The 23,055-nt window shown below is 40.5% G+C and overlaps 2 non-coding genes across 2 annotated transcripts; both read left to right on the forward strand.

Annotated features, from left to right (window-relative positions):
- The first annotated feature begins 3,739 nt into the window (after positions 1–3,739).
- On the forward strand, positions 3,740–3,847 carry LOC130984029 (small nucleolar RNA R71). The gene has a single exon (XR_009087990.1). It is a non-coding gene; the product is annotated as a small nucleolar RNA R71 (small nucleolar RNA).
- Positions 3,848–16,953: 13,106 nt separating this feature from the next.
- On the forward strand, positions 16,954–17,061 carry LOC130984254 (small nucleolar RNA R71). The gene has a single exon (XR_009088200.1). It is a non-coding gene; the product is annotated as a small nucleolar RNA R71 (small nucleolar RNA).
- The last annotated feature ends 5,994 nt before the right edge of the window (positions 17,062–23,055 follow it).

Consider the following 23,055-nt stretch of genomic DNA (forward strand, 5'->3'; position numbering starts at 1 on the left):
AGCAAAGCTATGAGCCTTGAAGATCGAGTAGAAGAAACAATGAATAAAGCTGGATTCTGGAAGGGTCAACAGACAACAGGCTTGGACACAGAGGGCACCACCCCCCAAGCAAATGCAAGAAAAAAGAAAAAGCATGACAAATGAAAGGTGGACTCGCTCCTTGTTCATCACCACAAGAAAAAGCATGCATCCTATCTGTTTAAAGTAGTCTTTGCATCTTTATTGGTTATCTTAATTGTTTGCTTTATGTTTATATTTCCTGAAATAAGTAAGCTAGTCTAAGTATGTACTTGTGTGTTTACTTTCACTTAACTAATGCATGCTATGTTCCCTAACCCTTTTCAATTCAATAAAAGAAATGTTTGAAACATGAAGTAATATGGTTCATTGTTAGCTAAGAGTCAAATAATAGTAAGTGGAGGTATGTATGTGTGATTGTGGAGTGACTCACTTTTAGTGAATAAAAGGAATAGAATGTTTTCTTTTTAAGTAGAAAGTAGCTCACTGTCTATGAATCTCAAGAAAATAAAAAGTCCTTGGCTGAAAAGAAAAGAAAAAAATGGAATGAGAAAAGCCAAAATGGCAGCAAAAAGAACAAAAGAAATGAGAAATAAAGCTAGACACCAATAGCTTGAACTTTAGAGCATATGCCTGTGGTGTCTTTGTACTAGGATCTGCTTGGATTATTAAGTTCTTTGGAGTGCATTAACACTTGGTAACTTTGGTTAACTAACCCGGGATTATCAACTGAAAATCCACCATCAAGAGCAACCTAACTACAAGACATTTAGTAACCCAAAGAGGTGCTGGGCATCAATGTTCTAAGAAGGCATGTGAGCCAAGTGTCTAAAGTGAATAATGTGTCAAGCACAAGTAAAGAAAAGAAGCTTGTTACACATGACACTGAATTAAAGCTTATAAAGAAAAATTTTTTAGTAAACAAGGACAAAAGAATAATGAGAGGTCATAGCAGTGTGTTGCTTGATGCTTAGAGGAAAATTTCTAGGCCTATAAGTCAATAAGAAGTGAGTAGTCACATATCTGCATAAAACCCCATGAGCTACCAATAATACTCTACTAACATGAGCATTCTCTTCTTCTTTCACTCTTTCTTCTCAATAATTCTCTTCTTGCTTGGGGACAAACAAGCTTTAAGTTTGGTGTTGTGATGACGAGTCATCTTAGCCTAGTTTCACTAGTCTTTTTCTTTGTTTTCATGTTGTTTTATGCACTTTCTTAAGCCATAAGTAAGCCAATTGGGTTGAAATTCATGTTATCTTTGACTCAATCAATCATGTATAAAATGATGCATTTTCATGAGATTTTGTGCTGTTATTGTCATATATTTTGGAAGAGAAACAATCTCATGATTTGAAGCATAGCTTTGATGTTTTTGATTGATTCATGATAGGTGAAACAAAGCTTGGAAGGAGGTTGCAAGAAGATGAAGAATGCCCTGGAGAAGAACCAACGTTTGAGCCAACGTTTGACCTCAAACGTTGAGGCAAACGTTGGCTGAAGAAGAAGCTCCTGGAGGGCACGTTTGCGCCAACGTTTGACCTCAAACGTTGAGGCAAACGTTGGTGCCACAAAGAAGAAAAATGGCACTCCTGGAAGGCACGTTTGCGCCAACGTTTGACCTCAAACGTTGAGGCAAATGTTGGCGCCAAAAAGAAGAAAGAAAGAGCTTCTGGGCAGCGACGTTTGAGCCAACGTTTGACCTCAAATGTGAGGTCAAACGTTGGCTACATTTTGGCAAGAAGGAGCATGGAAGAACACCCCGATTGATGAGCTAATTGAGCCACGTTTGTGCCAACGTTTGACCTCAAACGTTGGGCCAAATGTTGGCCAAAAAGAAGGCATGGGGAGATCCACATTTGAGCTCACGTTTGACCTCAAACGTTGAGCCAAACGTGGATGACATCAAGAATGGGCTGCTGCATAATTTCACACAAGCAACGTTTGAGTCAACGTTTGACCTCAAACGTTGGCTCAAACGTGAAAGCTACATGGCCCAGTTCACAAGTGGATTTCTTCCCAACACCAAGAGCAAGCAACAGAGGCCTAATTCAACCCAATTCCATCAAGGCCAAGGCCCAATTGAAGGCTCTAGGACCATGTAAAGAAAGTGTATAAATAGCTTAGGATTTGAAGTTTTAAGGGAGCTTTCGGAATTGTGATTTTTGCTAAGGAGTTTTGAGAGCTTACTGGTCATTTGAGAGAGTTTCTGGGAGGAGAATTGAATTCTCTTCCTCTGGGTTTTATTGTTTTCTTTTCTGCAAAGCTTTACTTGAGTCTTGGGTGTTGAGAATTGAGGAAATTCTGTCTCAATCTCACCTTGAGATCTCTCTCTGTTTTGAACTACTGCACTTTTGAGAAATTGATATTTGAATTCCTTTATTCCACTGCTTGATCTTTAATTCTCTTGCAACTGTTTTCAGCACTTGGATCTAGGAAGGCAGTGAGATCTAGACATGGCTATCTAGTCTCTTGGGTCCTGAGATCTATTGATTTCCATTTTAATTTCCCTGTTTAATTGCTACATCAAGCTTGTTTTTTTCTTTTTAATCTGAAATCTGGTTGAATTGAATCCATCATTTACTCTTCTGCTTGTTTAATTTTACTTTCCTTATCTACTTTCTGCCATTCCCACATCCCACTTCCCTTTTATTTTTCACGTCATTTATATTTCTTGCACTTTAAGTTTCTGCAATTTACATTACTTGCACTTTAAGATTCAGCTCTTTTTCTTTTTATTCCCTTTAATTTCCTGCAAATCACCCACTCCCCTTTACATTCTATGCAATTTACATTCTGTCAACACAAATTCACACAATCGACACTTGTTTGCTTGACTAATTCGACCACTAAACTAAAATTGCTCAATCCTTCAATCCCTGTGGGATCGACCTCACTCATGTGAGTTATTATTACTTGATGCGACCTGGTGCACTTGCCGGTGAGTTTTGTGTCGAGCCGTGACAGGGTGCGTTGAACATTTTCACTGAGAGCACGGGACTGTAGCCATTGACAATGGTGATGCCCAACATACAGCTTGCCATGGAAAGGAGTAAGAAGGATTGGATGAAGACAGTAGGAAAGCAGAGAGACGGAAGGGACAAAGCATCTCTATACTATTATCTGAAATTCTCACCAATGAAATACATAAGTATCTCTATCTTTATGCTTTATTCATATATCATCCATAACCATTTGAATCTTCCTGACTAAGATTTACAAGGTGACCATAGCTTGCTTCATACCAACAATCTCCGTGGGATCGACCCTTACTCACGTAAGGTTTATTACTTGGACGACCCAGTGCACTTGCTGGTTAGTTGTGCGAAGTTGTGATAAAGAGTTGAGATTTCAATTGAGCGTACCATGTTGATGGCGCCATTGATGATCACAATTTCGTGCACCAACTGCCTGGTGCAGCTTGCATTCCAGACAGACTTTGAGAAATCATATTGACTTGCTGAGTCAATATTTTATTCTGAGCCAATATGGCATTCAGAGTATCAATCTCAAGAACTCTTTTCTTCTGATTCGTCCCATTATTCACAGGATTCCTTTCAGAAGTGTACATGAATTGGTTATTTGCAACCATTTCAATGAGTTCTTGAGCTTCTGCAGGCGTCTTCTTCAGATGAAGAGATCCTCTAGCAGAGCTGTCCAATGACATCTTGGACAGTTCAGACAGACCATCATAGAAGATACCTATGATGCTTCATTCAGAAAGCATGTCAGAAGGACACTTTCTAATCAATTGTTTGTATCTTTCCCAAGCTTCATAGAGGGATTCACCTTCCTTCTGTCTGAAGGTTTGGACTTCCACTCTAAGCTTACTCAATTTTTGAGGTGGAAAGAACTTTGCTAAGAAGGCATTGACTAGCTTTTCCCAAGAGTTCAGGCTTTCTTTAGGTTGTGAGTCCAACCATATCCTAGCTCTGTCTCTTACAGCAAAGGGGAATAGCATAAGTCTGTAGACCTCAGGGTCAGGGTCAACCCCATTAGTCTTGACAGTGTCACAGATTTGCAAGAATTCAGCTAAAAACTGATGAGGATCTTCCAATGGAAGTCCATGGAATTTGCAATTCTGTTGCATTAGAGAAACTAATTGAGACTTAAGCTCAAAGTTGTTTGCTCCAATGGCAGGGATAGAGATGCTTCTCCCATAGAAGTCGGGAGTAGGTGCAGTAAAGTCACCAAGCACCTTCCTTGCATTGTTGGCATTATTGTTGTGTTCGGCTGCCATGTCTTCTTCTTGTTTGAAGATTTCTGTTAGGTCCTCTATAGAGAGTTGTGCTTTAGCTTCTCTTAGCTTTCGCTTCAAGGTCCTTTCAGGTTCAGGGTCAGCCTCAACAAGAATGCTTTTGTCTTTGCTCCTGCTCATATGAAAGAGAAGAGAAAAAGAAAATATGGAATCTTCTATGTCACAGTATAGAGATTCCTTGAGGTGTCAGAGGAAAAGAAGAATAAAAGGAGGAGGTAGAAGAATTCGAACTTATCAAGAGAGATAGAGTTCGAATTGTGCATTGTGCATTGAGGAGTGTTAGTCCATAAATAGAAGGATGTGAGAATAGGGGAAGAAATTTTCGAAAATTAAAGTGAATTAATTAAAAGAAATTTTGAAAAATGGTAATTGATTTTCGAAAACTAAGATTGGGAAAGAAATTAAGTGAAATTGAAAAAGATTTTGAAATTATAAATCAAAAAGATATGATTGAAAAATTAATTTTAAAAAAATGTGATAAAAAGATATGATTGAGAAGATATGATTTGAAAAACAATTTAAAAAGATTTGATTTTGAAAATTAATGACTTGTCTAATAAGAAATTTGAAAGATATGATTCAGACATTAAACCTTTCTCAATAGAAAAGGAAACATACTTGAAATGTTGGATCAAATCATTAATTGTTAGCAAGTATTTTTGAAAAATGGAAAGAAATTGATTTTGAAAAAATATGATTGAAAAGATATGATTTGAAAAAGATTTGATTTTGAAAAATTATGAAAACTTGAAAAAAAATTTGAATTAAAAACAAAATCTTCCCTCTTGTGCCATCCTGACATTAAACGCCCAGAATGGTATCTATTCTGGCGTTTAACGCCCAAAACTCTACCCTTTTGGGCATTAAACGCCCAGCCAAGCACCCTGGCTGGCGTTTAAACGCCAGTTTTCCTTCCTCACTGGACGTTTTGAACGCGCAGCTTTTTCTGTGTAATTCCTCTGCTGTATGTTCTGAATCTTCAATTCTCTGTATTATTGACTTGAAAATACACAAATTAAAATTTTTTTTGAAATTTTTTAATGATGAGGAATAATCAAAATGCGACTAAAATCAAATAAACAATGCATGCAAGATACCAAACTTAGAAGTTTGTATACTACTGACACTAACAAATTAAGAATGTATATAAGAAACAACAAAACACACAAAATAAGAGAATTTAAAGATCAGAGTAAGGAAATCATCAAGAACAACTTGAAGATCAATGAAGAACACAATGCATGCAATTTTCGAAAATTAGAAGTCTAAAAATATGCAATGGACACCAAACTTAAAATTAGACACTAGACTCAAACAAGAAACATAAAAATATTTTTGATTTTAAGATTTTATAATTTTTTTGGATTTTTTTGAAAATTATATGGAGAAGAAAATAAAGAGATTCAAAATTTTTAATAAGAATTCCAGGAATCATGCAATGTTAGTCTAAAGCTTCAGTCTAAAAAGATTAGACATGGCTAGCCAAGCTTCAGCAGGACATTGCATTCAAGAGCTAAATTGATGAGAATCAATCTGCTTTGGTGATGATGAAAACATCACCTTGAAACTCTAGAATTCATTCTTAAAAATTCTGAAGAAAAATACCTAATCTAAGCAACAAGATGAACCGTCAGTTGTCCAAACTCAAACAATCCGCGACAACGGCATCAAAAACTTGGTGCACGAAATTGTGATCATCAATGGCGCCATCAACATGGTACGCTCAATTGCAATCTCAACTCTTTATCACAACTTCGCACAACTAACCAGCAAGTGCACTGGGTCGTCCAAGTCATAAACCTTACACGAGTAAGGGTCGATCCCACGGAGATTGTTAGTATGAAGCAAGCTATGGTCATCTTGTAAATCTCAGTCAGGAAGATTCAAATGGATATGGATGATTTATGAATAAAGCATAAAATAAAGATAGAGATACTTATGTAATTCATTGGTGAGAATTTCAGATAAGCGTATGGAGATGCTTTGTCCCTTCCGTCTCTCTGCTTTCCTACTGTCTTCATCCAATCCTTCTTACTCCTTCCCATGGCAAGCTGTATGTTGGGCATCACCGTTGTCAGTGGCTATAGTCCCGTCCTCTCAGTGAAAATGTTCAACGCGCTCTGTCACAGCACGGCTAATCATCTGTCGGTTCTCAATCAGGTTGGAATAGAATCCAGTGATTCTTTTGCGTCTGTCACTAACGCCCAGCCTTCAAGAGTTTGAAGCTCGTCACAGTCATTCAATCGTTGAATCCTACTCAGAATACCACAGACAAGGTTTAGACCTTCCGGATTCTCTTGAATGCCGCCATCAATTCTAGCTTATACCACGAAGATTCCGATTAAGGGATCTAAGAGATATCCACTCAATCTAAGGTAGAACGGAGGTGGTTGTCAGGCACACGTTCATAGGTGAGAATGATGATGAGTGTCACAGATCATCACATTCATCAAGTTGAGGAACAAGTGATATCTTAGAACAAGAATAAGCTGAATTGAATAGAAGAACAATAGTAATTGCATTAATACTTGAGGTACAGCAGAGCTCCACACCTTAATCTATGGTGTGTAGAACCTCCACCGTTGAAAATACATAAGAACAAGGTCTAGGCATGGCCGAATGGCCAGCCTCCCAAAGAGGGTTCAATCATAAAAACATGATCCAAAGGTTTCTAAGATTGAAAGATATCAAATACAATAGCAAAAGGTCCTATTTGTAGGGAACTAGTAGCCTAGGGTTTACAAAGATGAGTAAATGACATAAAAATCCACTTCCGGGACCACTTGGTGTGTGCTTGGGCTGAGCATTGAAGATTTTATGTGTAGAGACTTTTCTTGGAGTTAAACGCCAGCTTTTGTGCCAGTTTGGGCATTTAACTCCCATTCTTGTGCCAGTTCCGGCGTTTTACGCTAGAATTCTTGAGCTGACTTGGAACGCCTGTTTGGGCCATCAAATCTCGGGCAAAGTATAGACTATTATACATTGCTGGAAAGCCCAGGATGTCTAATTTTCAACGCAGTTGAGAGCGCGCCAATTAGGCTTCCATAGCTCCAGAAAATCTACTTCGAGTGCAGGGAGGTCAGAATCCAACAGCATCTGCAGTCATTTTTAGCCTCTGAATCAGATTTTTGCTCAAGTCCCTCAATTTCAGCCAAAAAATACCTGAAATCACAGAAAAACACACAAACTCTTAGTAAAGTCCAGAAAAGTGAATTTTAACTAAAAACTAATAAAAATATAATAAAAACTAACTGAAACATACTAAAAACATACTAAAAATAATGCCAAAAAGCGTATAAATTATCCGCTCATCAATCATCATGGGTGACCAGATATCGATCTAACTTTCCTTCTCGTATGAGCTTTTCTATGACATTTTTTAATTCGAAACACTCATTGGTGGAGTGCCCGCGGATCCGATGGTATTCACAATATTCGGCCCGGTTTCCCCTCCTTTTTTGCCTTTGAGTGGCTGAGCTAGTGGTATTTTTTTCGTGTTGCAAACCTCTCTGTATACATCCACAAGAGATACCTGAAGAGGTGTGTAATTGTGGCATTTTTTATTTTCTCTCCATGTCGATCTTCCTTCTTTCTGGAATCTTTGTCTTTATCCCGGGGGGTAAACCCGGCCTTCGAGGTCTCTTCTAATCGGGAGTTTTCTTCCATGTTGATGTACTTTTCCGCTCGGTCCTGCACCTCGTTCAGAGATGTGGGGTATTTCTTTGATATAGATTAACTAAAGGACCCTTCTCATAAGCCATTAACGAGGACCATAATAGCGGCTTCTGTTGGCAGGTTCTGTATATCCATGCATGTCTTGTTGAATCTTTCTATGTAGTTACACAGGGTTTCTCGTTCTCCTTGTCTGATTCCCAGTAAGCTCGGTGCATGTTTAGCTTTGTCCTTTTGGATGGAGAATCTGGCCAGAAATTTCTTAGCCATGTCATCGAAACTTGAGATGGACCTAGGAGGGAGGTTGTCGAACCATCTAATTGCTGTTTTTGTTAAAGTGGTTGGAAAGGCTTTGCAACGAACTGCATCTGAGGCGTCGGTGAGATACATTCTGCTTCTGAAATTGCTGAGATGATGGTCGGGATCTATAGTGCCGTCGTATAAGGTCATGTCTGGGAGTTTAAAGTCCTTTGGGATTTTTGTCTTCATGATCTCCTTGGTGAATGTGTCTTGCTCCTTGCGGGAGCTATCTTCGGGAGTGGATCGGCTGGCCTTAGTCTTGACATTGGCTTCAAGTTTTAGGAGTTTGTTCTCCAATTCCCTGACGTCGCCTTATTTCCCTTTGTAGGTCTTTCTTGGCCTCTCGTTGATGTAGGGCTTCTTTTTCAAGTTGTTTTAACCGGTCTTGAAATGCATCCATGGCTCCCTCGTTTGGGGAGTTCTTCTTGTTGTCGATTTGGGAAGTATCTTTTGGTGTGGTGTCCGCATTTTTAAGCGGCGTTCTTTCCTCTAGATCTGAGGTGTGGTCATTGTCATGGTCGTCCACCATGGTGATGGGATGAATTCCAGGTTCCCCGACAACGGTGCCAATGTTCCGAGGGTTACCTAAAACTATAGGTCGATCTCAGATGAGATCTTCTGTAATGGTCGGAGTTGCTGTGTCTGACTTGTTGGACTTGGTGGCGGTGCTGATTCCTACATCTCCGGAGGGTGGGGGGTACCTGCAAGGGACTCCGATGCTTAAGTTAGCAAGGGTATTAAATAGGTATTGAGTAGAATCAGAGTATGAGTTCTACCTGGGTGCTCCAGTGTATTTATAATGGTGTAGCGTGACCTTTGCAGATAAGATAAGTTAGTTATCTTATCTTTATCTTTATCTTTTATCTTTCATGCGAACCGCCCTTATCTCTATAGGCTTGGGCTGCCTTTGGATTGGGGTCATGTTCCTCTATTTGGGCCCTTTATTGGGCTATCCTGTGACTTGGCCGAGCTCTTTGAGAAGTGGTCGGGTCATCCTGACCTGAAGAGGTCGGTCGCTTTGTCTGTAGAACATCCCGAGTCGGACAGCTCGACCCAAGGTATGAACATAACCCATAAACGAAATATTAGGTAACTCATAAATAACATATTAAACATAATATATAATACTTTAGTATTGAAAATCAATCTTCACAATTTACATAGTAGTATGATTCAATTTACATGGCAATTTTAACAAAAATAATGAACAAGTAAAGAAGGAAAAAAGAGTACGAAGCACCCTGGCTTTTAGATAGACGTGGAAATAGATTCTTTTCCTCCAAGTGTTTGAGTAATAGCTTCCAGGAGTTTAATATCATTATCATACTTTGCAATTTCTTCTTGCTTTGTGATAAACCCCGTTTTTAGGGTTTATCTTGTGTTGAATTTAGAATATTTTGCTAACTTTTTCTCACATTTAGCCAATGAATTAGCATGATTTTGTGATCTCTCCCGTATTTATGCTTGAATGTAAAAACATGCTTTTTAAGCCTTTAATTTGGTAATTTATTTCATCCTTGATTCCATAAAATGCCTTGATGTGTTTGCTAGCAATCTCAGGTTAAAATCGGCTAGGCATAGATCAAAGGAGCAAGGAAGGAAGCATGCAAGTGGAGAGAAGCACAAAAAAGCCAAAGAATTGATCTCGGCCAAGGACGTGCACGCGCACAAAGCACTCGCGCGCACATTGCGATATCGGCCAGGGACGCGTACGTGTACCGAGCATGTTCGCGCCGAAGGCCGCACGTGAGTTTTAAACAGAAAACGTGCCCAACAATTTCTACGAAGCTGTGGGTCCCAGTTACAACTAATTTTGGCGCCAAAGTGCTTTAAAGGACCAAGGATTGAAGGGGAAGGCATCAATAGTTCATTCATACACATTAGGATTAGTTTAGAAGTAGTTTCTAGAGAGAGAAGCTCTCACTTCTCTCTAGAATTAGGATTAAGTTTAGGTTAATCTCTCCTCTTAGATCTTGGATTAATTCATGCTTTGATTTACTATACCCTTATCAATTCTTACTCCTCTCTTCTCCCTCTCTCTAGTTTTGTACTTTAATCCTTGTAATTCTTTACTTTGTTGTGGATCTATTTTTGTTCTTTTGTTTTCTTTCAATAATGCAATTTGAAGTAATTCATGATAATTGTGATTTCCTTGATTGTTGTTGTTAATTCTTTGTATTCAATTGTTGTTAGAATTCTTTCATGTTGTGATTTACTATACTTTTCTTTTGTACCTTCCAAGTGTTTGATGAAATGCTTGGGAGGATGTTAGAATAGAATTTTATGTTCTTGGCTTAGGGAAGGTGCTCATACCCTGGATCGAGCTACCCGACCTGGGATAATTGGCAACAAAGCAACCGACCTCTTCAACTCAGATTATCCGACCTCTTCTCAAAGAGCTCGGCCAAATCGACAGGTGGTGCGCGAAATTGTGAACAATAATTTTCACAACTCTCATAATCCCTGGTCATGAACTCCAAAAACTTGGTGGTTCAATTCCATGGCATTACACAACTTCGCACAACTAACCAGCAAGTGCACTGGGTCGTCCAAGTAATACCTTACGTGAGTAAGGGTCGATCCCACGGAGATTGTTAGCATTGAAGCAAGCTATGGTCATCTTGTAAATCTTAGTCAGGCAAACTCAAATGTATATGATGATGAACGAAAATAACATAAAAGATAAAGATAGTGATACTTATGTAATTCATTGGTAGGAACTTCAGATAAGCGCATGAAGATGCCTTCCCTTCCGTCTCTCTGCTTTCCTACTGCCTTCATCCAATCCTTCTTACTCCTTTCCATGGCAAGCTCGTGTAGGGTTTCACCGTTGTCAATGGCTACCTCCCATCCTCTCAGTGAAAGCGATTGCATATGTCCTGTCACGGCATAGCGGAATTCAGCTGTCGGTTCTCGGTCAGGCCGGAATAATATCCTTCGATACTTTTGCGTCTGTCACTAACGCCCCGCCTGCTAGGAGTTTGAAGCACGTCACAATCATTCAATCATTGAATCCTACTCAGAATACCACAGACAAGGTTTAGACCTTCCGGATTCTCTTGAATGCCGCCATCAGGTCCTGCCTATACCACGAAGATTCTGGTTAAAGAATCCAAGAGATATTCACTAAGCCTTGGTTGCTTGTAGAACAAGAATGGTTGTCAGTCACCTTGTTCATAGGTGAGAATGATGATGAGTGTCACGGATCATCACATTCATCAAGTTGAAGAACAAGTGATATCTTAGAACAAGAACAAGCGGAATTGAATGGAAGAACAATAGTAATTGCATTAATACTCGAGGTACAGCAGAGCTCCATACCTTAATCTATGGTGTGTAGAAACTCCACCGTTGAAAATACATAAGAACAAGGTCTAGGCATGGCCGAATGGCCAGCCTCCCAAAGTGATCAAAAGATCTAAAGAAAAAGGTTCCAAAGATCCGAAGATTTCTAATACAATAGTAAAAGGTCCTACTTATAGAAAACTAGTAGCCTAAGGTGTACAGAAATGAGTAAATGACATAAAAATCCACTTCCGGGCCCACTTGGTGTGTGCTTGGGCTGAGCAATGAAGCATTTTTCGTGTAGAGACTCTTCTTGGAGTTAAACGCCAGCTTTGGTGCCAGTTTGGGCGTTTAACTCCCATTTGGGTGCCAGTTCCGGCGTTTAACGCTGGAATTTCTTGAGGTGACTTTGAACGCCGGTTTGGGCCATCAAATCTTGGGCAAAGTATGGACTATCATATATTGCTGGAAAGCCCAGGATGTCTACTTTCCAACGCCGTTGAGAGCGCGCCAATTGGGCTTCTGTAGCTCCAGAAAATCCACTTCGAGTGCAGGGAGGTCAGAATCCAACAGCATCTGCAGTCCTTTTTGGTCTCTGAATCAGATTTTTGCTCAGGTCCCTCAATTTCAGCCAGAAAATACCTGAAATCACAGAAAAACACACAAACTCATAGTAAAGTCCAGAAAAGTGAATTTTAACTAAAAACTAATAAAAATATACTAAAAACTAACTAGATCATACCAAAAACATACTAAAAACAATGCCAAAAAGTATATAAATTATCCGCTCATCACAACACCAAACTTAAATTGTTGCTTGTCCCCAAGCAACTGAAGATCAAATAAGATAAAAAGAAGAGAATATGCAATGAATTCCAAAAACATCTATGAAGATCAGTATTAATCAGATGAGCGGGGCTTTTAACTTTTTGCCTCTGAATAGTTTTGGCATCTCACTCTATCCTTTGGAATTCAGAATGATTGGCTTCTTTAGGAACTCAGAATCCAGATAGTGTTATTGATTCTCCTAGTTAAGTATGATGATTCTTGAACACAGCTACTTATTGAGTCTTGGCCGTGGCCCAAAGCACTCTGTCTTCCAGTATTACCACCGGATACATACATGCCACAGACACATAATTGGGTGAACCTTTTTAGATTGTGACTCAGCTTTGCTAAAGTCCCTAATTAGAGGTGTCCAGGGTTCTTAAGCACACTCTTATTGCCTTGGATCACAACTTTATTCTTTCTTTTTCTTTCTTTTTCTCTTTTCTTTTTCTTCTCTTTTTTTTTCAGTTTTTCTTCTTTTTTTTTTCGTCTCCTTTCTCTTTTTTTTTTTGTATTCACTGCTTTTTCTTACTTCAAGAATCATTTTTATGATTTTTCAGATCCTCAGTAACATGTCTCCTTTTTCATCATTCTTTCAAGAGCCAACATTCATGAACCACAAATTCAAAAGACATATGCACTGTTCAAGCATACATTCAGAGAACAAAAGTGTTGCCACCACATCAAATTAATTAAACTATTATAAAATTCAGAATTCATGCAATTCTTTCCTTTTCAATCAAGCACGTTTTTATTCAAGAAAGGTGATGGATTCATAGGACATTCATAACTTTAAGGCATAGACACTAAGACACTAATGATTACAAGACACAAACATGGATAAACATAAGCATAAAATTCGAAAAACAGAAGGATAAAGAATAAGGAAATCAAAGAACGGGTCCACCTTAGTGATGGCGGCTCTTTCTTCCTCTTGAAGATCCTATGGAGTGCTTGAGCTCCTCAATGTCTCTTCCTTGTCTTTGTTGCTCCTCCCTCATGATTCTTTGGTCTTCTCTAATTTCATGAAGGATGATGGAGTGTTCTTGATGCTCCACCCTTAGTTGTCCCATGTTGGAACTCAACTCTCCTAGGGAGGTGTTTAGTTGCTCCCAATAATTTTGTGGAGGAAAGTGCATCCCTTGAGGCATCTCAGGGATCTCATGATGAGAGGGGTCTCTTGTGTGCTCCATCCTTTTCTTGGTGATGGGCTTGTCCTCATCAATGGGGGTATCTCCTTCTATGTCAACTCCTACTGAATAACAGAGGTGACAAATGAGATGAGGGAAGGCTAGCCTTGCCAAGGTGGAAGACTTGTCCGCCACTTTATAGAGTTCTTGGGCTATAACCTCATGAACTTCCACTTCTTCTCCAATCATGATGCTATGAATCATGATGGCTCGGTCTAGAGTAACTTCGGACCGGTTGCTAGTGGGAATGATTGAGCGTTGTATGAACTCTAACCATCCTCTAGCCACGGGCTTGAGGTCATGCCTTCTCAATTGAACCGGCTTTCCTCTTGAATCTTGCTTCCATTGTGCGCCCTCTTCACATATGATTGTGAGGACTTGGTCCAACCTTTGATCAAAGTTGACCCTTCTTGTATAAGGATGATCATCTCCTTGCATCATAGGCAAGTTGAACGCCACCCTTACACTCTCCGGACTAAAATCCAAGTATTTCCCCCGAACCATAGTGAGATAATTCTTTGGATTCGTGTTCACACTTTGGTCATGGTTCTTTGTGATCCATGCATTGGCATAGAACTCTTGAACCATCAAGATTCCGACTTGTTGAATGGGGTTGGTGAGTACTTCCCAACCTCTTCTTCGGATCTCATGGCGGATCTCCGGATATTCACCCTTTTTGAGTGAAAAGGGGACCTCGGGGATCACCTTCTTCAAGGCCACAACTTCATAGAAGTGGACTTGATGCACCCTTGAGAGGAATCTATCCATCTCCCATGACTCGGAGGTGGAAGCTTTTGCCTTCCCTTTCCTCTTTCTAGAGGTTTCTCCGGCCTTGGATGCCATAATGGTTATGGAAAAATGAAAAAGCAACACTTTTACCACACCAAACTTAAAATGTTTGCTCGTCCTCGAGCAAAAGAAGAAAGAAGATAGTAGAAGAAGAAGAAATGAAGAAGAGGGAGATGGTGGTGTGTTCGGCCAAAGAGGGGGGAAAGTGGTGTTTAGGTTGTGTGAAAATGAAGGGTTGAAGAAGGGTATATATAGGAGAGAGGGGGGTAATGGTTCGGCCATTATGGGTGGGTTTGGGAGGGAAAGTGGTTTGAATTTGAAGGGTGAGGTTGGTGGGGATTTATGAAGGATGGATGTGAGTGGTGAAGAGAAAGATGGGATTTGATAGGTGAAGGGTTTTTGGGGAAGAGGTGTTGAGGTGATTGGTGAATGGGGGAAGAAGAGAGAGAGTGGTGGTGGGGTCCTGTGGGGTCCACAGATCCTGTGGTGTTAAGGAAAAGTCATCCCTGCACCAAGTGGCATCAAAATTCACGTTTTGAGCCATTTCTGGCATTAAACGCTGGGCTGGTGCCCATTCCTGGCGTTTAACGCCAGGTTCTAGCCCTTTTCTGGCGTTTAACGCCAGTCTGGTGCCCCTTTCTGGCGTTAAACGCCCAGAATGGTGCCAGACTGGGCGTTAAACGCCCAACTGCTAGGCTTACTGGCGTTTAAACGCCAGCAGCATCTTCCTCCAGGGTGTGCTGTTTTTCTTCCTGTTTTTCATTCTGTTTTTGCTTTTTTCATTGTTTTTGTGACTTCTTATGATCATCAACCTACAAAAAAGATAAAATAACAAAAGAAAATAGTTAACTATAAAACATTGGGTTGCCTCCCAACAAGCGCTTCTTTAATGTCATTAGCTTGACAGAGGACTCTCATGGAGCCTCAGAAATACTCAGAACCGTGTTGGAACCTCCCAACACCAAACTTAGAGTTTGAATGTGGGGGTTCAACACCAAACTTAGAGTTTGGTTGTGGCCTCCCAACACCAAACTTAGAGTTTGACTGTGGGGGCTCTGCTTGGCTCTGTTTTGAGAGAAGCTCTTCATGCTTCCTCTCCATGATGATAGAGGGATGTCCTTGGGCCTTAAACACAAAGGATTCTTCATTCACTTGAATGATTAACTCTCCTCTATCAACATCAATCACAGCCTTTGCTGTGGCTAGAAAGGGTCTGCCAAGGATGATGGATTCATCCATGCACTCCCCAGTCTCTAGGACTACGAAATCAGTAGGGATGTAATGGTCTTCAACTTTTACCAGAACATCCTCTACAAGTCCATAGGCTTGTTTTCTTGAGTTGTCTGCCATCTCTAGTGAGATTTTTGCAGCTTGCACCTCAAAGATCCCTAATTTCTCCATTACAGAGAGGGGCATGAGGTTTACACTTGACCCTAAGTCACACAAGGCCTTCTTGAAGGTCATGGTGCCTATGGTGCAAGGTATAGAAAACTTCCCAGGATCCTGCCTCTTTTGAGGCAGTTTCTGCCTAGACAAGTCATCCAGTTCTTTGGTGAGCAAGGGAAGTTCATCTTCCCAAGTCTCATTTCCAAATAACTTGTCATTTAGCTTCATGATTGCTCCAAGGTATTTAGCAACTTGCTCTTCAGTGACATACTCATCCTCTTCAGAGGAAAAATACTCATCAGAGCTCATGAATGGCAGAAGTAAGTCCAATGGAATCTCTATGGTCTCATTTTGAGCCTCAGATTCCCATGGTTCCTCATTGGGGAACTCATTAGAGGCCAGTGGACGTCCAGTGAGGTCTTCCTCAGTGGCGTCCTCTGCCTCCTCTTCCTTCCAGGGTTCGGCCATGTTGATGGCCTTGCACTCTCCCTTTGGATTTTCTTCTGTATTACTTGGGAGAGTACTAGGAGGGAGTTCAGTAACTTTCTTACTCAGCTGACCCACTTGTCCTTCCAAATTCCTAATGGAGGACCTTGTTTCAGTCATGAAACTTTGAGTGGTCTTTATTAGATCAGAGACCATTGTTGCTAAGTCAGAAGTACTCTGCTTAGAACTCTCTGTCTGTTGCTGAGAAGATGATGGAAAAGGCTTGCCATTGCTAAACCTGTTTCTTCCACCATTATTGTTGTTGAAACCTTGTTGAGGTCTCTCTTGATTCTTCCATGAGAAATTTGGGTGATTTCTCCATGAAGAGTTGTAGGTGTTTCCATAGGGTTCTCCTAGGTAATTCACCTCCTCCATTGAAGGATTCTCAGGATCATAAGCTTCTTCTTCAGATGAAGCTTCCTTAGTACTGCCGGGTGTATTTTGCATTCCAGACAGACTTTGAGAAATCATATTGACTTGTTGAGTCAATATCTTGTTCTGAGCCAGTATGGCATTCAGAGTGTCAATCTCAAGAACTCCTTTCTTCTGACTAGTCCCATTGTTCACAGGATTCCTTTCAGAAGTGTACATGAATTGGTTATTTGCAACCATTTCAATTAGCTCTTGAGCCTCTGTAGGCGTCTTCTTCAGATGAAGAGATCATCCAGCAGAGCTATCCAAAGACATCTTGGATAGTTCAGAGAGACCATCATAGAAAATACCTATGATGCTCCATTCAGAAAGCATGTCTGAGGGACATCTTCTGATTAATTGTTTGTATCTTTCCCAAGCTTCATAGAGGGATTCTCCATCCTTCTGTCTGAAGGTTTGGACTTCCACTCTAAGCTTACTCCATCTTTGAGGTGGAAAGAACTTTGCCAAGAAGGCATTGACTAGCTTTTCCCAAGAGTCCAGGCTTTCTTTAGGTTGAGAATCCAACCATATTCTAGCTCTGTCTCTTACAGCAAAAGGGAATAGCATCAGTCTGTAGACCTCAGGGTTAACCCCATTAGTCTTGACTGTGTCACAGATTTGCAAGAATTCAGCTAAGAACTGATGAGGATCTTCCATTGGAAGTTGGTGCACGAAATTGCAATAACACTTTTGCAATCCCGCACAACTAACCAGCAAGTGCACTGGGTCGTCCAAGTAATACCTTGCGTGAGCAAGGGTCGATCCCACGGAGATTGTCGGCTTGAAGCAAGCTATGGTTATCTTGTAAATCTTAGTCAGGATATCAGAAATTATCAGGATTGATTGTGAAAAGCAAAAGAACATGAAAAAGGTACTTGTTTTGCAGTAATGGAGAATAGGTTGAGGTTTGGAGATGCTCCATCTTCCGAATCTCTGCTTTCCTACTGTCTTCTTCATCAAACACGCAAGGCTCCTTCCATGGCAAGCTGTATGTAGGGTTTCACCATTGTCAGTGGCTACCTCCCATCCTCTCAGTGAAAATACGTCCCTGATGCTCTGTCACAGCATAGGCTAATCATCTGTCGGTTCTCAATCAGGCCGGAATAGAATCCAGTGATTCTTTTGCGTCTGTCACTAACGCCCCACCCTCAGGAGTTTGAAGCACGTCACAGTCATCCAGTCATTGAATCCTACTCAGAATACCACAGACAAGGTTTAGACCTTCCGAATTCTCTTGAATGCCGCCATCAGTTCTAGCTTATACCACGAAGATTCCGATTAAAGAACCCAAGAGATAACTACTCAATCTAAGATAGAACAGAGGTGGTTGTCAGGCACATGTTCATAGTTGAGAATGATGATGATTGTCACGGATCATCACATTCATCCGGATTAAGAACAAGTGTTATCTTAGAATCGAAGCAAGCATGATTGAATAAGAAACAGTAGTAATTGCATTAATCCATCAAGACACAGCAGAGCTCCTCACCCCCAACCATGGGGTTTAGAGGCTCATACTGTGGAAAGAAATGTGTAAGAAATGTTATGAGGTCATAAGGTACGGATACAATGTCAAAAGATCCTATAAGTAGTAAACTAGTGTCCTAAGGTTTACAGAAATGAGTAAATGACAGAAAAATCCACTTCCGGGCCCACTTGGTGTGTGCTTGGGCTGAGCAATGAAGGAATTTCGTGTAGAGACCTTTTCTGGAGTTAAACGCCAGCTTTCATGCCAGTTTGGGCGTTTAACTCCAAATTTTATGCCAGTTCCGGCGTTTAACGCTGGAATTTCTGTAGGTGACTTTGAGCGCCGGTTTGGGCCATCAAATCTTGGGTAAAGTATGGACTATTATATATTGCTGGAAAGCCCAGGATGTCTACTTTCCAATGCCGTTGAGAGCGCGCCAATTGGGCTTCTGTAGCTCCAGCAAATCCACTTCGAGTACAGGGAGGTCAGAATCCAACAGCATCTGCAGTCCTTTTCAGTCTCTGGATCAGATTTTTGCTCAGGACCCTCAATTTCAGTCAGAAAATACCTGAATTCACAGAAAAACACACAAACTCATAGTAAAGTCCAGAAAAGTGAATTTTAATTAAAAACTAATAAAAATATACTAAAAACTAACTAAAAGATACTAAAAACATACTAAAAACAATGCCAAAAAGCGTACAAATTATCCGCTCATCACAACACCAAACTTAAATTGTTGCTTGTCCCCAAGCAACTGAAAATCAAAATAGGATAAAAAGAAGAGAATATACTATAGACTCCAAAATATCAAAGAAACACAGCTCCAATTAGATGAGCGGGACTAGTAGCTTTTTGCCTCCGAACAGTTTTGGCATCTCACTCTATCCTTTGAAGTTCAGAATGATTGGCATCTATAAGAACTCAGAACTCAGATAGTGTTATTGATTCCCCTAGTTATGTATATTGATTCTTGAACATAGCCAGTGTATGAGTCTTGGCTGTGGCCCAAAGCACTCTGTCTTCCAGTATTACCACCGGATACATATATGCCACAGACACATAGTTGGGTGAACCTTTTTAGATTGTGACTCAGCTTTGCTAAAGTCCCCAATTAGAGGTGTCCAGGGTTCTTAAGCACACTCTTTTGCCTTGGATCACAACTTTATTCCTTTTTTTTTCTTTTTCTTTCTTTTCTTTTTTCTTTTTTTTTCGAATTTTTTTTTTCACTGCTTTTTCTTGCTTCAAGAATCATTTGATGATTTTTTAGATCCTCAATAACAGTTCTCTTTCTCCTCATTCTTTCAAGAGCCAACAAATTTAACATTCTTAAAACAACAAATTCAAAAGACATATGCACTGTTCAAGCATTCATTCAGAAAACAAAAAGTATTGTCACCACATCAAACTAATTCAGCTAGTTTCAGAGATAAATTTCGAAATCCTGTACTTCTTGTTCTTTTGTGATTAAAGCATTTTTCTTTTAAGAGAGGTGATGGATTCATAGGACATTCATAACTTTAAGGCATAAATTTTATTAATTATGAACTAAGAACAAGACTCAAATATAGATATAAGATGAGACTAAAATTAGAAATAGAAAACAAAAAGAAAAACGAAAAAAAATAGGCTCCTAATGATAGAGGTTTTCACAGAGTTAGGACTCAACAACCTTGATTTTGAGAAGTGGATGCTCCCTCAGCTTGAGAGGAGAACTTTTGGCGTTTCATCTCTTGAATTTCACGCCCCTGCTTCTCTTGTTCCTTCAGCAATTTGCAGAGCATGCAGTTCTGATTCTGCTGTTCTTCCTTCAGTTGCTCCATAGTCTCTTGCAACTTGTTAATAGATGCTTCTAGGTTGGACCAGTAGTCAATTCTTGGAAATTCAGGAAGGAATTCCTGCGCCCTCCTCTTGATGGAGTTGTCTTGCACTTGTCCTTCCATTGACTTCTTGGTGATTGGGTGTTCAATGGGTATGAACTCATCTACTCCCATCTTCACCCCAGCCTCTTTACAGAGCAAGGAAATCAAGCTTGGGTAAGCCAATTTGGCTTCAGTGGAATTCTTATTTGCAATTGTGTAGATCTCACAAGCAATCACATGATGCACCTCCACTTCTTTTCCAAGCATAATGCAATGAATCATCACTGCTCTCTTGATGGTGACCTCAGAACGGTTGCTAGTGGGCAATATGGAACGCCCAATAAAGTCTAGCCAACCTCTTGCAATTGGTTTGAGGTCTCCCCTCTTGAGTTGGTTTGGGACACCCTTAGAATTGGTTATCCACTTAGTTCCAGGGAGGCATATGTCCTCTAGAACTTGATCCAACCCCTTATCTACTCTCACCATCCTCCTATTAAAGGGATCAGGATCATCTTGCAGTTGAGGCAACTTGAAGATTTCTCTTATTTTGTCCAGATGGAAGTATATAACTTTCCCTCTGACCATGGTTCTATAGGTATGGTAAGCAGTTCCAGTCATTCTCTGCTTATCTGTTAGCCACAGATTTGAGTAGAATTCCTGAACCATGTTCCTTCCAACCTTTGTCTCAGGATTGGTTAGAACTTCCCATCCTCTGTTTCGAATTTGCTCTTGGATCCCCGGATATTCATCTTCTTTTAGATCAAATTTAACTTCCGGGATCACTGACCTCAGACCCATTATTTTGTGATAATGGTCTTCATGTTCTTTGGTTAAGAACTTCTCTTCATTCCAAAGATTTTTGGATTATTCTCTTTCTTGCCTCTTAAATTGGTTTGTTTTCCCTTAGGAGCCATGATATTGATGAATCTTGGCTTAGTGATCACGGAAAAGCACACCAAACTTAGAGGTTTGCTTGTCCTCAAGCAAAATAAAAGAGAGAAGAGAGGGGGAGGAAGAGGAAATTCGAATGGTGTGGTGGAATGAGGGAGCCAAACGTGTATTTATAAGGTGGGGAGGGGAGTTTTCGAAAAAAGAGAGAGGGATTTGAAAAGATATGGAAAGAAATTGAGAGAAGGGTGAGTTTTTGAAGAAGATTTGGGATTAATTTGAAATAGATTTGAAGAATGGTTTTGATTTGTGAAGATTTGAAAGTGAATGATGAAGGGTTGAAGTGCATTTATGTAGAAGAGTATGGTTAAAAAGAGGAAAGTTTGAAAAAAAATTGAGTTGAAAACAAAAATGTGGTCCCCCCACCTTTCTGGCGTTAAACGCCCAGAATGGCACCCATTCTGGCGTTTAACGCCCATTTGCTACCCTTTTTGGGCGTTTAACGCCCAGCCAGGTGCCCTGGCTGGCGTTAAACGCCAGAAATCCTTTATCACTGGGTGTTTTTCCAAAACGCCCAGGATGCTGCACACCTGGCGTTAAACGCCCAGAATGGTGCCCATTCTGGCGTTTAACGCCCAAAATGGTACCATTACTGGTGTTAAACGCCCAGAATGGTGCCCCTTACTGGTGTTTTTTCGCCAGTAAGCTCATTTTCTCTGCTTTTTGAGCTGAATCCTTCTGTAACTCTGTGAATTCCTTCATTTTTGATACTTGCCTCTGTAAGAACAATTCATACAACCTTCTAATGACTGGGTTGCCTCCCAGCAAGCGCTTCTTTACTGTCTTTAGCTGGACTTTCACTGAGAATCACTCAAGTCTCAGTTTTGAGCATTCCTGCTCAAAATTTCCTTCAAGATAGTGCTTGATTCTCTGTCCATTTACAATGAACTTTCTGTCAGAATCAATATCCTGAAGCTCAACATATCCATATGGTGACACTCCTGTAATCACATACGGACCCCTCCACCGGGATTTGAGTTTTCCTGGAAACAGTTTGAGCCTAGAGTTGAAGAGCAGAACTTTTTGTCCTGGCTCAAAGACTCTGGTTGACAACTTCTTGTCATGCCATTTCTTTGCCTTTTCCTTATAAATTTTTGCATTTTCAAAGGCATTGAGTCTGAACTCCTCTAGCTCATTCAGCTGGAGCAGTCTTTTCTCACCAGCTAACTGTGCATCCATGTTTAGGAATCTGGTTGCCCAGTAGGCTTTGTGTTCCAGTTCCACAGGCAAATGATAGGCCTTCCCATACACCAGTTGGTATGGAGAGGTGCCTATAGGAGTCTTGAATGCTGTTCTGTATGCCCACAGAGCATCATCCAAGCTCTTTGCCCAATCCTTTCTTCGGGCTATCACAGTCCGTTCTAGGATTCTTTTTAGCTCTCTGTTAGAGACTTCAGCTTGCCCATTTGTCTGTGGATGATACGGAGTTGCCACTTTATGGCTGATTCCATATCTAACCATAGCAGAGTATAGCTGTTTATTGCAGAAATGAGTGCCCCCATCACTGATTAGCACTCTGGGACGCCAAACCTGCTGAAAATGTTTTTCTGGAGGAATTTCAGTACGGTTTTGGTATCATTAGTGGGTGTAGCAATTGCTTCTACCCACTTAGATACATAGTCCACTGCCACCAGAATATAAGTGTTTGAGTATGATGGTGGGAATGGTCCCATGAAATCAATTCCCCATACATCAAACAATTCTATCTCTAATATCCCTTGTTGAGGCATGGCATATCCGTGAGGCAGGTTACCAGCTCTTTGGCAACTGTCACAGTTACGCACAAACTCTCGGGAATCTTTATAGAGAGTAGGCCAGTAGAAGCCGCACTGGAAAACTTTAGTGGTTGTTCGCTCACTTCCAAAATGTCCCCCATACTGTGATCCATGGCAGTGCCATAGGATCCTTTGTGCTTCTTCTCTGGGTACACATCTGCGGATCACTCCGTCAGCACATCTCTTAAAGAGATATGGTTCATCCCAAAGGTAGTACTTGGCATCTGAAATTAATTTCTTTCTTTGCACATTGCTGTACTCCTTGGGTATGAACCTCACAGCTTTATAATTTGCCATATCTGCAAACCATGGAGCTTCCTGGATGGCAAAGAGTTGCTCATCTGGGAAAGTCTCAGAGATCTCAGTAGAAGGGAGG

This window comes from Arachis stenosperma, chromosome 5 (genome assembly GCF_014773155.1).
Source record: "Arachis stenosperma cultivar V10309 chromosome 5, arast.V10309.gnm1.PFL2, whole genome shotgun sequence".
Taxonomy (NCBI): domain Eukaryota; kingdom Viridiplantae; phylum Streptophyta; class Magnoliopsida; order Fabales; family Fabaceae; genus Arachis; species Arachis stenosperma.